Genomic DNA, 15,763 nt, shown 5'->3' with positions numbered 1-15,763 from the left:
GCTGACACCATTGCATACATTAGCAAGATTTTGCTGAAAGGACCCAGATATAGCTGTCTCTTTTCAGGCTATGCCAGGGCCTAGCAAACACAGAAGAGGATACTCACAGTCAGCTATTGGATGGATCACAGGGCCCCCAATGGAGGAGCTAGAGAAAGTACTCAAGGTGCTAAAGGGGTCTGCAACCCTATAGGTGGAACAACAATATGAACTAACCAGTACCCCCAGAGCTCATGTCTCTACCTGCATATGTATCAGAAGATGGCCTAGTCAGCCATCATTGGAAAGAGAGGCCCTTTGGTCTTGCAAACTTTAAATGCCTCAGTACAGGGGAACGCCAGGGCCAAGAAGTGGGAGTGGGTGGGTAGGGGAGTGGGGGGGGGAGAGGGTCTGGGGGACTTTTTGGATAGCATTGGAAATGTAAATGAAGAAAATATCTAATTAAAAAAAGAAGAAGAAGAAGATGGAGGCACCAAGGCCCTCATGCTCGCTGTGAAGATGCGGGGCTAGATGGATGGGTTCTGGAACTCCAGCTGTCCATTTTCTCTCCTGGTAGCCACTGAAAGCCTCATTGATCTCTGAGACAGGCAGATGGATGAGAAATCTGATTTCTCACCCCACTCTCTTCAGCATTAGTGCCCTGAAATCCCATTAGTGTACTCTAGGGGTTCATTGCAAATCAGACACTGGGTTCTGAACTGCCTGCCACACAGCACAGTCATCTGGAAGTAGGGAGATCACACACTCAAAAATTCAGCAAAGCAGCAGGAAAGGCAACTGTGAGGTCATGCCTTGTCCTTCCTTGGCCAGCAGGACTACATAGAAAGCAAGGTTTACTTCTTACTTATAGATACAAATCTTGTGATGGTGGGAAGGGAGATGCTATGCATCCTTTTGGAAGGGAAAATATTTAGAAGTCTGAGTGAAGGTTATCTTACGAATTGGTGAAAACCTTAACCACTTTGGACAGTTGAAGTTTCCCAGTAGACTTTTGAAAGGAAACTCCTAGATTTCTTTTTATTATCATTGAGGAGGAGATTCAAGCCTAGGAAAAATGCACTGAAACCCCATTTTTAAGCCTCTGTTGTCTTGGATAGGTTATTTCTCTGTCACTGAAATGAGTCAATTGAAGCCAGTTTGGATTATGTTAAAGGCAGGTTTACTGTGAGCTCCTTGCTCTTGTGTGAGTTCCCTGGACCCAAGGATTGAGGCCAGGGGAGCCATTATGGGAAGATGGGGGCTGGGAGAGAAAGAAAAGATCAAGCATGCGCAGAAAGAGAAGAGAAGGAGACAGAGAGATACAGAGGAGGAGGGGGAGAAAGAGGGGGAGGGGGAGGGAGGGAGAGTGCTAGCTAGCAAAATGTTTGGATAGTTTGTATTAATATAAGGAAGAGCTGGGGCCAAAAAGTTCAGAGCTGAAGGCAAATAGGAACTGAGGGATGTTGGAAGGACCTGGAAGTCCGGCCTGCTTTGACCAGAACCAGTCTCCTCAGCTCTGGAACTTCTTTTTTTTTTTTTAATTTATTTATTATTATATGTAAGTACACTGTAGCTGTCTTCAGACACACCAGAAGAGAGCATCAGACCTCATTTCAGGTGGTTGTGAGTCACCATGTGGTTGCTGGGATTTGAACTCTGGACCTTTGGAAGGGCAGTCGGGTGCTCTTACCCACTGAGCCATCTCACCAGCCCCCTCTGGAACTTCTATATCAATATTTTGTCGGACCTTATCATATAGATCGCCTGCAAGCCCGTTCTAGTTTCAAAATACTATACTTAGAATTCTAATCTTTCTCTCTCAGCCACAGTTATGGGTGCATCTATGAGGTGCCTTTCTGCTTTTAAACAGGTGCTCACGTGTGTAACTTGAAAAGAAGTCCATTTTTTTTTTTTACTTATGTATATGTATGTGTGTCTATGTATTTGCCGTATGCATGTGGGTGCCCACAAAGGAGAGGTCGGAGGAGAGCAGTTACAGGGAGCTGGGAGCTGCAGTTACAGGTGGTTTGAGTCACTTATAGTGGGTGCTGGGAACCAAACTCTAGGCCCCTCCAAGAACAGCAAGGGCTCCTAACCCCTGAGCTAGCCAGCACTCCGGCTAGCTCCCTTTATATGCAATATGATTCGCACCAGCAGGATGGAATTGCTTCTAGCCCTGGAATGGCCCTTAAGCCCACCCAGCTTAGAACCTCACATTATTCTGAACTAAGATTACTGTGAATGTTTATGCTGATCTTAGTGTCTTAATCATTCGGTTCTCACCTTAGGACAATAGACAGAGAGACAAAGAGACAGTATGTGGATGTTGCTGTTGCGGATCTAGAAAGTAGCCTGCTTTCAGTTCTGCATTGCCACGAGGCCAGCTGGACCTTTCGTCCTAAATCTCCTTGTGATACAGAAGTGTAGGCAGTAAGTCCCCAACACCTTAAGATAAGCTGGTATGAATGGATTTCTGATTCTTGCCTCCAGCATGGTTTCTAGATAATGCATGCTCCCTAGCTATGGCAGCCTTCTCTCCTCTGCCCCCTAGGGACCAGCAGGGCAGCTGTCATTCAATTAAGAACCGTACACACCCCGCCTTCAACGACTCATTTACCTGTGCACATGCTCCATACATCATGTAAAGGCCTGTCTCTGTTTAATATCCCCACGCAGAGGCAGCCTTTTGTGTCCATCCCCTCTCCCCGCTTCCTTCCCACTATCCTCAGTAAATTTCTTGCTTAAGGTCTGTTGCGTAGTGTGATTTCTGTGGCATTCCTTAGCCCCGATTCCCAAGATACTCTTTTGCAGCAAAACCCTTGCAGCAGCCTCCTCTCCTCTGCCCCCTAGGGACAGCCAGGGCAGCTTCCTCTCAGACCTGAAAGACATCTTCTTGCTTCTCACACCACCTGTCAAAAGGGAACTTAAACTCCTATCTTGTCACTTTAGTTTGCATGTGCGTCTGATGTCATTTTTTTTTTTATCCACACTTCCACACTTACCCTCTTCTCAAGGGTAAAACAGCTGTCAGCAGTTCTGCATACTGCAAGTGCCAGGGAGTTGTCAGAAATTAACCTCTGCTCTACGGGATCTAAGTTGCTCAGAAGAGAAAGATCAAAATGATATTCAGCTTTAGAAGAAGGAGGAGGAGGAGGAGGAGAAGAAAGAAAGAAAGAAAGAAAGAAAGAAAGAAAGAAAGAAAGAAAGAAAGAAAGAAAGAAAGAAAGCGAAAGAAAGCGAAAGAAAGAAAGGAAGAAAGAAAGAAAGAAAGAAAGAAAGAGAAAGAAAGAAAGGAAGAAAGAAAGAAATCAAGAAAGAGAGAGAGAGAGAGGAAGAGAGAGAGAGGGAGAAAGAGAGAGAGAAAGAGAGAGAGAGAGAGAGAGAGAGAGAATACCATCCTTCTATCTTCTATACTTTGGGACAAGCGACTCACAGGAGTCAGAGGTGTTGGGAGTGGGTAGGGACATGGAACCAAGTCTTCAGCCTCCACTGCCTGCTTGGTAGTATCTTGTTCCTACCTAAAGCTTCAAACCCCTACTGCAGGGATCCCAAGGTGCTGAAATGGAGCAACTTTCCTAGAGATAATTTCCCTAGGGGGAGGGGGATCCAATGTTCCCTGTTTTCCTGGGGAAACCTTCCTAAACTGATGCACAACAAATCTGTCACCCCAACGTCTCCACCAGTGACATTACTGTCCAGTGTGCTCCTGCTCACTGAGGACATTGTGCTCTGGAAAAGACTCATCCCACAGATGAGTGCAGTCTTTCGGTAACAGTCTGCCCTGGTTCAAGCTAAAACCCACTCTCCCCCTATTTTCACAGATCTTACTTTGTACTGCAGAACAATTTGTTTTCTCTTTGATTTTTTCGTGTTGCAGAGGCCTACTGAACCAAGTGGCTACCCTAAGAGCTTTGAACTAGTCTCTTATATGTGTATTGAGACTGGTCCTTTATCAGAGTTGAGGTTGAATTTTCCTTTGTTATTGTTTTTTGTTTGTTTGTTTGGTTGGTTTTGTTTTTTTTATATACTGAGACCAAATATTGGAGGAAGTGAGTCTTCAAGAGGAATGGTCTATCACAGCACATGGGTTCCAAGGCTAATAAACTTTTAGGCCCAGAGTGAGGCAGGGACATTATGGCAGAGGGGTGTGGTAGAATTAAACTTCTTACTTTGTGATGGCCAAAAGTGGGAAAGAGATGAAGGATGGATGGGTAGATTCACACACACACACACACACACACACACACACACACACACAGAGAGAGAGAGAGAGAGAGAGAGAGAGAGAGAGAGAGAGAGAGAGAGAGAGAGAGAGAGAGAGAGAGAGAGAGAGAAAGCCAGTGTATGTTTTTAACACATGAAACAGAATCTTTCAGATTCAGACCATTGCAGTAACCACATTAAGATATCTCTCTGCATAATACATATTATTCTGATTTTGCCATTCACCTCAATGTTAATTTTTTTAAAAAATTATTGCTTCAAATTTTCTTTCTTTTCCAAATGCTTTTTTGTACTGTATAAGCCATATTAAAATTTTCTGCTGTAGGGCCTAGAGAGATGCCTGAGCCATCAATAGTGTTTACTACTCTCCAGAAGACCAAGGTAGGCTCCAGCCTCTGGAGAACACATAAGTGTGTCCCCACACCTCCACACAGACACTGACACAGATGCTCCATTAAAAATCAAGTCATTCTTCAAAAATAGTCCTGCTGCATCTTTAGCTCTCATTCCACTGAAGTGTAGTACTGGAGCTTGGAGACACTGATCTTTGCTGAAGTATCTGTGATCAAATATCATCCCTGAATATCCCTTCATCACTTCATGGATTGGCAAAACATCTCTTCAGCCTCAATGTACCTGCTGGACCCTCTTATTAGGAATTCCTCTTCCTTCCTTTCTTCCTTTCATCTATTCCTTCCGTCCTTCCTTCCTTCCTTCCTTCCTTCCTTCCTTCCTTCCTTCCTTCCTTCCTTCCTTCCTTCCTTCTTTCCTTCCTTCCACTCCTCCCTTCCTTCGTTTCCTTCCTTCCTTTTCTTCCTTCTTTCCTTCTTCCTTTCTTCCAGCTCATCCTGCTCCTGTTATGACCAAATTCATTGTAAAAAGTAGTCACAAAATTCAAACATTAGCACACGTATACTAACCCTTTCCTTCATTGCTCTTGAAGCCCTATCTTCACACCACGACTTGGTTATTTGGCCACAGTTCTACTGTTAAATTTTTGTCTTTGGAGAACCTGATCTGACAGATACAGGGTAGCATGGGCTCATGAGTTATAATAGTGGTAGAACTTCTCCAGGAAGGGCTTCAGTTTCTGCCCTTGAGGTCCTGTGACCTGCCATGGTACAAGGCCCTGTAGACTTTTTTTTTTTAACTTCCCCTGGGGTCTATGTTAGAGTGCTCTAGTGCCATTTTATCAATTGAAAACAATCTCAAGGTAACTTACACTGTCATGATTACCAATTCTATTTATTTTCTCCATAAGAACGGTTAAACGTTTGTCAAGAAAACATCTTCAGGGAATTACAAGGCATAATAGCCATAAGATATGAATTCTTCTTTTATAGTTATTAGTTCTGTGGTCCCTATAGGGAAATGGAAAAATTAAGACATCATCTCCCTAGCATTGCAGTGACAGTTAAAGGGTGGATGACCTAAGTCAGATGATTAACACACTATGCCAGCTCTGTTTATATACTTCTACATTAGAATTAAGATGTAATCTTTGCTTCTCTATCACCTTTATCCCTGGGCAAATCTCTGGCTACTGTTTGACTATTCTCCAGACAGAAGGTGCCCCTGTTACATTAATAGCAACAGACTCTCCTATGGGACTCATTGCAAGTTGCCTTATGATACCATTCTGGTTAAAATATAGCTCCACTCATATGGACCAGAGAATACACTATTTTTGCTAAATTCTGTCATGAAGACAAGAACCCTAGTGACCCTTGTTTTTCATGAGTTCACACCTAGGGATACTGTGATGATCAGGGGCTCCCTCCCCATCCTGTCAATTAGAATTCTCACCATGGGTCTAGCAGAAGTGGGTAGTGTATATAGTTGCTAAAATTCCTCTTCATTGAGGTGGTACTGGATAGAGTTGCTAAAATTGCTCTCTCCCTCTCTCTTTGCTAAGGTGTAACAGGGATGAGTGAGACTGGAATGGGGCAATGCCCAATGAGGCTTTTTTATTTTTATTTTATTTTATTTTATTTTATTTTATTTTATTTTATTTTATTTTATTTTATTTTATGTTTTTTATGTTCAAGAATTCCCCTATACCGATGGGGCATTGGATGATGAACACTCCAAAGATACTAAAACCTGTGGGTAAAATCAGGTACAACTTGCATACGACCTATACAAACCCTCCCTAGGTATGCTAAACTACCCCTAGATCACAAATACTACCTAGTGTAATGCAAATGCTATGTTAAGAGCAATTATACTATATTATGTAGGGAATTGCATAAGAACAAACCATCATTCATTTTAATTTTTGAATACCTATTTAAAAATATTTTCTATATCTACTGGTTGAATTCATGAATATAAAGTCATACCTATAAAAGGTAAGGTATGAGCCGGGCGTGGTGGCACACGCCTTTAATCCCAGCACTTGGGAGGCAGAGGCAGAGGCAGGCGGATTTCTGAGTTCGAGGCCAGCCTGGTCTACAAAGTGAGTGCCAGGACAGCCAGGGCTATACAGAGAAACCCTGTCTCGAAAAACCTAAAAAAACAAAAAAAGGTAAGGTGTGTGTGTTTATTTCTGTAAGTATATATATATGTGTGTGTATATATATGTATATGTGTGTATATATATACATATATATGTATATATGTGTGTGTTGATGTGTGTGTGTGTATATATATATATATATATATATATATATATATATATATATATATAAAACACATATACACAAAATATTCCTCTGTGTGTGAGGCCTATGGGTTCTGAAGAACCATAACTAACAAGGTAAGAATGGAAGTAGAAAAGACTCAATAGTGAATGTCACATGATGCCTTATGAGAATTAGTGTTCGGGAAGTGATGTATAACCTATAAGCAAGAGATCTTTCACTTCTGAGATAGAAATGTTGTAATGTGATTAATTTCAGAATTGAGAGGGCTTTGTGGGTAGGAGAAAATATTCTGAGATTTGTTCTTCACCCTGAGGATTCTTAACATAATATTCAGGGTCAAAAAGCTCACTGAATTGCATTTCTTTCTTGACTTTAAATGCTTAGCTAAGCATTAGGGAAGGTATACATTTATGTTGACACTTATGACCTTGTTTATAGATGTCCAATTAACACTGTTGGTCAACTGAAGGAATTCTAAGGACGGTAGATAAAATAAAAAGACTATGAATCTTTTCCCTTTAATATTGCAGTCAAGGTCCAGGATGTTGTGGTTGCAGACCTGGGAGACAGCCTGTCTTTTATGTGGAGATGAGATGGAGGCAGACGACATACCTTCCCAGAGTTTATATTTTCATGAAGGGAAATAATAAGTAAATAAAAGCATTACTACTTCAGAAAAAGTCAAATTATGAAATAAAACAGACTTATCTGCTAGTGAAAAAACAGTCAAGATGGAGGCTTTAAGTATAGTGTTTAATCTAAGACTCTTTGGGGAATTCATACATATGTTATACTGTACTTTGCAGGGAAGTGTAAATGTTAAGGAGAAGAAATGTAATGAAATTGAGAATTTTATTAAGTTGATACTCTTTGTATGAAAATTATCCAAAGAAGCTAAATGTATCAGGAGTTTGACTTGTCTCTTTTCTAATAAAGCGGAGGAAAAATGGGTATTTGGGGAAATTGTGTTCTCTAGCCTTTCTGGCCTTTCAGTACAAAGAGGAAAAGATGGCCCTGAGGTGACTTGCAACAGGGAAGTGGGTAGTTCAAAGAAGTGATCAGGAAATAGGGAAAGTGGAGCAGGGTGGCAAGAGGGAGCTCCTCTAAGTTGGAGTTAGGACAGAACAACATTTAAGGACAGCTGTGGAATAGGAAATTAGGGAATTAAAAAGAGGAGTACAGAAGTGTTTTGTGATGGTTTCTATCAAGGGTGTATGCTTAGTTTTGTCTGGTTTACCACTGGTTTGTATCTGCTAGCTTAGCATGATACTTTTTAATTTAATATTTTGAGGATGTCATATATGAGTATTCATTTCTATTATTTCTACTGCTTCCTCTCCCATTTCCAGCTTCTGTTGTGAATGCTTCACTTTCTCCCAGACACACACACACACATACATACACACACACACACTACTGAGCCCATTTAGTGTTGCTTGTATATACATGTATTTAGGGCTGATCCCTTGGGTTTGGATAATATTTCAGGAGAGTTGACCATGGAAAAAACTGAACTTCTCTCTGCAGCCATTACTGGCTCTTTATCTAAAGTTGCAACTTGATGAGATTTCCCTCATCCAGGTTGGTGTGTCAAGTGATATTGCCATTAATCAGGTCTTGTTTAGACAACCACATTGTTGTTGAGATTGCATGAGCACTACTTTCCTGTCCTGTCTAGAAGAATGCATCTCCCAGCAGGCATCCTGGTCTTCTGTGCCTTCCATTCTTTCTAATCTTCCTTCCATGATTCTTAACGAGAAAATTCTCTTTCAACGGCATTCAAGCTTGAACAAGAGATTACTAGATTATATTACTATATAAAACAACCCAGCTGCCTATGTAAAATACATAGTAAAGTACTAGTACTTAGTATCAGAAACCTGGACAAGATTCTTTGGTTGGGGAGGTCACAGGACCTAGGGGAAAATCTATTAATTATTTTTAGTAAGTCAGCATGGTATCAAACTGCCTTCTAAATATTTATCTTTACATCTGTAGGTTCGTGCAGCTCTCAACCCTCACCGGAGTGGTCAGTGCTCAACACAGAGACTCCCAAGGGATCAAAGTGCAAAGACTTTGTGACTACACTGTGCTCAGCTCAGCAAGGTTAAGGAAACAACCTCAAGATGGGGTGGGGGTGGGGTGGGAAGAAAGACCGCAAGAGTCACAGGTTGAAGAGGACTGGGGTGAAACATGGTCTTCTGGACATGTCAGGACCTTTGTACTCCCAAACTCACAAGTGTGGCTGCTTCCATGAGACCTGCACAAAATTAAACCAGGGAAGATTTAGAGGAAGAGGTTCCTGAGATTTTACCCCTAGGTGTTGGTACTTGGCTGCTGGCAGACAGTCTGCTGCCTTTGGGTTGTGTGGCTCATGATGCTTGTCCAGGCTTCAGTGGATGGGTTTATACTAATGTGCTTATGGGTGTCACTGCCTGAACTTGGTTACATTTTTAAGAAGACATGAAGTTGGGAGGAGAACACTGTGAGGTCTGGATGAGTTGAAGGACGAACTCAAAGTAAGGGTGATCAAATGCACTGTAGAATTCGTATGGATTTCTCCAATAATAGTTTAATATGGTGTACTTAAAATGCACAGTAATTTGTTTTCACATGTGTGGAGTTAAACTCGTGGCTTTTTTGATCACTACTGGGACTATATGTGACTTCCAGTTATATATGGAATAGAGCAAAGCACCTGCTGTGGCTTTTTAAGCTGGCATTGGTTCATGTGCATTTGATTTTTACAGAAATCGTCTTTGATCTTCCAGTAAGGGAGGAAAGGTGAAGCGGGTCTAGAAATAAACACAGTTGTTTGTACAAAAACCCGAGAGCTGGGTGTGCAGGGGAAAGTGTATTTCTTTGGCTTTAGGGAATCTTTAGTTTAGGCAAATAAAAGCTTTATTTTGTTAAAATAATATAGAATCAGGAAGGAACAAGTACCTCTTCTGGTATACCTACTCATTTAGAACTATGCTTTTACTACTATGTGCATAGCATTGTACTAAGAGTAGTGCTGTGTGTGTGCATGCAGTGTGTGTGCAGTGTGTGTGTGCAGCTTATGTGTACAATGTTTAGTTTCTGTATGCAGTGAGTGGTGTGTGTGTGTGCAATGTGTGTGTATGTAGCATGTATGTGTACCAAGATATCTCTGTGTATATATGAAGTTTGTGGATGTGTATTGGATGTGAGGCCTACCAAGATGAGTTTGTCTAAAGTTTATTGATAAGGGTCACTAGGACCACTGGTCCATCAACTCAGCATCTTCTAATGAGTTACTGATTTCTACTAGACATTTCATAATTTACTATGTAATCTCATAAAATCATATGGGAATTACATTAACATTCATTTCATATGCAAAATTGGCTTACTAACCTTAAGTAATATGAATAAGCTCATGAACAAATGCAAATCTGATCTAAGGTACAGTTATCTCTGAAGCCTGGGAAGAGTCTGCAGTCAGCTAACTACAAGTTGCACGATACGATGAGCCAGGAACTACAGATGCATGGAGAAAGGCACATAGAAAGCAGGAATTATTTTTAAATGCCCCATGAATGGGTTTGTTATGTGCCAGGCATCATCTTAAAATTCAAATATTTTCATGCATTTCATCCTCACAACCAGTTATTCAATGAGGGCTGGGCTATTAGTACTCCTATTTATCGGTGGAAAAAAAAATGAAATACAAGTTGGATTTGTACAGGTCTTACAAATATCAATAACTGGACTGAGATCAACAGATAACCAGCTATAGGGGGACAAGCGTTGAGTTGGCTCTGTGGCTCAAGGATCTTGCTGCTAAGTCTGATGACCTGAGTTCAGCTTCCAGGATCCATGGGACAGAAGGATAAAATTAACTCCGGCAAGTTGTCCTATGACTTACACATATGCATGGGCCTTGGCAAGCATGTGCACACACATATGCACACACAAAGCAAATAAATAAGCAAAAAAATGTAGTGAAAAATTTAAAAACTTTCACTATATTCTCCTATCTGGCTTACCCTAATGGTAATGTCTATAACCACAGTACTCTTAAAAATACATAATTTTAAAAGATTATTAATTGAAGTATAATCTTTCTTAGAACATAAATGTTTCCTTTCATGCTAATTCCCTCTTTCTGGTCCAAGGACAAATCTATATACCTTAATGCATTTAGCTGTTGTTTCTCCTTGGTCTCAACTAACCTTTGATAAATTCTTTTCCTTTCATGAACTTGACACTTCAGGGGAACATTGCTCATTTATTCTGTAAAATATGGCTCAATTTTTATCTGCTGGTGTTCTCACATAATTAGATAATGGCTATGCATTTTTGGCGTAAATAACACAGGAATGATTTTTTTTTTTTTTTTTTTGCCTACTACTGGCTAAACCTTTGTGTACTCCCAAATTAATTATTAAACCTCTTAATGCCTAGTGCTCTCTTCAGATGAGACCTTTGTGTGGTGATTTAAGTCATAAAGGTATGACCCTATCAAATGTGATCAGTGCCCCTTCAGAGAGACTCATGAAACCCACCTTGTTCCTACTTCCTATGAGGAAACAGTGTGAAGAGAGATGTCTGTGAATCAGGAGACAGATCTCCATGGTTGTCCATGAACCAGCAAGCTAATCACAGACTTGGGATGTATCAGCACTTTCACCTATGTCTTCCTAGCAATGGACTCAGATAAGATAAGTTACTGTGTTCGTGGTGTTTCATTCTGACACCCCAATGAAACTAAGCCAATATCCTTCTCTGTCTAATTTTTCAGGGAATCCATAGAATCAGTGTATATCATTGCTGCTGTAATCACTTTTGAACACTAGCTGGTATCCTTGGGCATCTCCACTATAAAATTATTAGTGTATTTCTTTGTGACTGATAATTATCTCATGGGCATGCTTCATGGGTATCCATAGTCTGAAAGGCTATGGATCTCCTCTGTTACTCTAAACAAAAAAAAAAATCTGTTAATAGCCCCTTTTCTGTACTTGTCCCAGTCAGAGTAATTCTTATTAATAAGCATCAGGACATGCTTAGAGAAAGGATGGCTGCATATGACCTGAAGCAAAGCTGGATTCCATTGCATTGTTATGTTTGGTTTGTTTTGACTCCTGATCTCTTGAACGCTAGGCTGGCCTCAAACTCACTGAGTAGCCAACAACTCAAGACTCTTTTTTTTCCCCCTCCCCTACCTGATCCCTCCTGTGCCCATTGAAACCTCTCTCAATTTAGGTCATACTTTTTTCCTATCAAGTGAGGAATGATCTCCATGATTCAGAGCAGCTATTCTGGTTCTTGGAGTGAACATTTCCAGTATCCGCAGAGAGTAAAAATAATTCATCTAAGTTGTCCAAATCCCCATCACAATTTTAGGAAAGGTAGATGGGCCAGATCTTCCTTTTGCCCTTCCATGGGTGGTCTTCAGGGATCAGGAGATGAGTATTCTTTGGTCCAGGGAGTGTTGTCAGAGGGAACACGTGGTGAAGGTTTTAAGGTGCAAGCCTTCAGCATACAGGCTATAGGAGAGGGGATTCCAAAGGCAAACAGGTCCTCACTAAGCCCCAGAGTAATGGAAACAACTACAATTGGGACAAAATTTTAAATCATAACCCAGTTTTTAGCTTAATTTTTTTCCAAACTAGACCCATATCTGAAACTTGCCTCATTATTTAAATAGAGTGTATCTTATGTTTGAAGTGCATTTGTGTGTGTGTGTGTGTGTGTGTGTACATGTGTGAGAGGCAGGAGAAAGGTGGAGTATGTTTGCAGTCTCCCATTTTTTTGTTTTATATATTCTGCAATGACATATATATATATATATATATATATATATATATATATGAAGACAGAGAGAAAGATTGAGGAACTACTATTTCTCTTTAATCACTTTTCACTGATTATGCCCAAACAAATACGAGTTATTTATATTATTTTGACATCTAGGATGAACCTCTCCAGATATTTTTAAAATATCTTAAACTAAATAGATCCTCTTCGGGGATGGTGTTTAGCAACACTCAGAATGACCCAGAGTTTGACATAGCACCACAAGCTTTCCTACAACACAGCCTCTACCAAAACCAGGCTTTCTTGAACCCCCATGTCTATTGCTGGGATGAAACTCCAGGACCAAAGCAACTTCGGGAGGAAAGGGCTTATTTGTTTTACATGTTCATATCTTAGGCCATCCTTGGAGGAAGTCAGGACACAGGAATCCAGCAGGGCAGCAATCTGGAGGGAGGAGCTCAAGCAGAGGTGATGAAGGGCTGCTGTTTGCTGGCTTGCTCCTCATGACTCCCTCATCCTGCTTTCTTAGAGAACCCAGGACCACAAGCCCAAGGATGGCACCACCCAGAATAGCCAGGGCTTTCCTGCAGCCTGATCTTATGGGAACATTTTCTTAATTTAGATTCCTTTCTCTTAGATGGCTTTAGCTTGTGTCAAGCTGAGATTAGACTATTACACCCTGGTAATAGGACTGTTTACTTTTATACCAAGATGATTGGGTAAGCGTCAGAATCCACAGGTTGTGTGTGCCCAGGCAGACTACAAGGGCTTCAGGCTCTAAGACCTAAGTCCTTACGATATTTTCTAAACCAGAGAAGCATATCAACAGGGCTTAAAGTGGTTCCTTGCCTGCTAAGTATGTCTGAGGGAGAACGGCAAGTGCACTTTCGTCATGGAGGAACAGAAAATCACTCTAGAAGTGTTGAAGGCACAAGCACAGAGGCAGAAAACTAAACAAATATGATGCTTTTGATGTGGTAAAAAAATGTAAAAGCAAAACTAAACGGACTTACTTAACCAGTAGTCTCTAAAGTAGAATATGCACAAGATTGTTTAGTAAGTAGAGTATAAGGAGAAATATTGTCAACCTTTAAAGGCTTATTATTTACACATATTTTAATTATATATTAGTATAGAATATAACTATATCCTTTACAAGTATATATGTCTACTGATATATGGCATATATATATATCTTTTTTTTCCTTCCAGATTGGTTCCATGGAGACTAGTGGAACTGAAATCTCTATGAGTGGGTATTACAACACATATTTCTATAGAAGATAGAAACATCTCTTTTGGGGCTTCAACCAGTTCAGACGTTGGCTCCCTCACATAGACTTGGTCTTGTAGCTTATTCAGCATAGTGGGCTTTCAAAACATTTACTCTTTACTTAAACATCTATTAATATGAACAGTAGGAGACCAATTGGATCTTGGTCACTTACTTATGTACTAAATTGAGTGGGGGAGTATGACTCAGTGATCACTAGTCAGTATAGGGAAAGAACCAGGATCTTAGGATTGTACTTCCTTGGAATCATTGTTAAAAGCAGCCATGTTTTTGTACCGCCTGCACTGGACACATGTTTCTCTAGCCCTGGAACTGAGTCAGGCAGTCCTCTACATGTGCATTGCTATGTTTAGTAGATGGTCAGCGAATGTTGAACCGGTGAGTTTGAAAGCCAGAGGAGAGGGCTTGATGTCAGCCCTAAGCTGAGTTCAGGACTTCGGGGTGGGCTCTGGGACAGAGCTTAGGAAGAAGTGAAAGGTGCAGGATATTTTATGTTTTCTGACAAAGACCTTTTAGAGTGGGTTACTGTCTCTTTTAGATAAGCTACTGTGTCTAAGAGCCCGAGTTCTTGTCCACATGAGTGCATGTTGCCAGTAAGTATTAGAGTTGGAATTTAAACTCATATTTCTCTGAGTAACATCCCGCTTCCTCTTCTAAATTCACTCATGTGGGCAAACTTGCACTGTATACTGCTCTGAAGGAGTGTAAATAGGCTTTGACATGAGTGAGTTCTGATTTTTCACCTCAAATGTACCTGTTGGATTCTTTTTGTAAAATATATATTCAGTCATCTACCACATGTTTCTTTTTTGGAACTTATAATATTCAAAGGGATTGTATATGTGCCTTGGTGGTACACCAACAAGCAAAAAAAAATATATCTTGTACCAGTCTAGCAGAGAAGAAACTGTAAATAGGAAATAACTCTGTAGGCTTTCTTCATAATCATAAGTGCAATCTAAAAATGGTGGCTTCCTAAGGCTGTGGAGAGGCTTTGTCTCAAGGAGGCACTTAGTGACGTTCTGGGCCAGGCATACAAAGAACTGGGATATAGCAAGCACAAAGCCTTTCATGTTGGAGCAGCTTAGAAAGGACAGCAGTGTCAAGGAGCTGAAAAAAAAACAAAAAACAAAAAACAAAAAAATCTGAATAAAACCAAATGAGAGCCAAGTCAGAGACACTGACATGGGAGGTTTGTCTTCTGCAGGCTTCTGTTTGCATCCGAAGCAACAAGACTCAGAATCGCTAAGGACCCTTCTGGATTTGAAGCCAGGCACAGGGCCACAGCTGTCTGTCTTTACATAAAAATCTCAGGTTTATGCTTCCAGGTTCCTCGCCTATTAAAAACTCCCTGACATTGAAGATGACATCTGGTTTTTCACCATGTTGCCCTAGGCATTAGAACTGGGGCAAAGGGGAGTTTGGATGTTATTTGTGTAAATAAATAATAATCTGCTCTGAAACCTCATGCAGGCATAGAGTAGAATATTAATGAGCACAGATGGTATAAATGAAATGCATAAACTGATTCACTTACACACACACACACATACACACATACACACATACACACACATACACACACACACACACACACACACAACTGGAATTCTGGCTGCTTTTTGGAGAAAAAAACGAACTAGCAAACTGTGATAGGAGTTCATGTTGGTGTCTCAGAGGCAGAAACACACCTTAGAACATTCAAGGTCTGTTCTGGTGACAGAGGAGAGAGAGAGAGTGCATGGGATGACAAGAGGAGAAAGTGAAGCTGACCCTGAAGTTTCGCTTGAGAATGATGGGACTCTCTCAAAGATGGAGATGTCTAGAAAGAAGGCAG

The 15,763-nt window shown here is 40.7% G+C and overlaps 1 pseudogene; it reads left to right on the top strand.

Moving 5' to 3' along the window:
- The first annotated feature begins 12,867 nt into the window (after window positions 1–12,867).
- LOC110311308 lies at window positions 12,868–13,596 on the top strand (annotated as a pseudogene).
- The last annotated feature ends 2,167 nt before the right edge of the window (window positions 13,597–15,763 follow it).

The sequence above is a fragment of the Mus caroli genome, chromosome 16, assembly GCF_900094665.2.
Source record: "Mus caroli chromosome 16, CAROLI_EIJ_v1.1, whole genome shotgun sequence".
NCBI classification, from domain to species: domain Eukaryota; kingdom Metazoa; phylum Chordata; class Mammalia; order Rodentia; family Muridae; genus Mus; species Mus caroli.
Note: the sequence above shows the minus strand (reverse complement) of the source record. Positions and strands in the feature narration are given on the sequence as shown.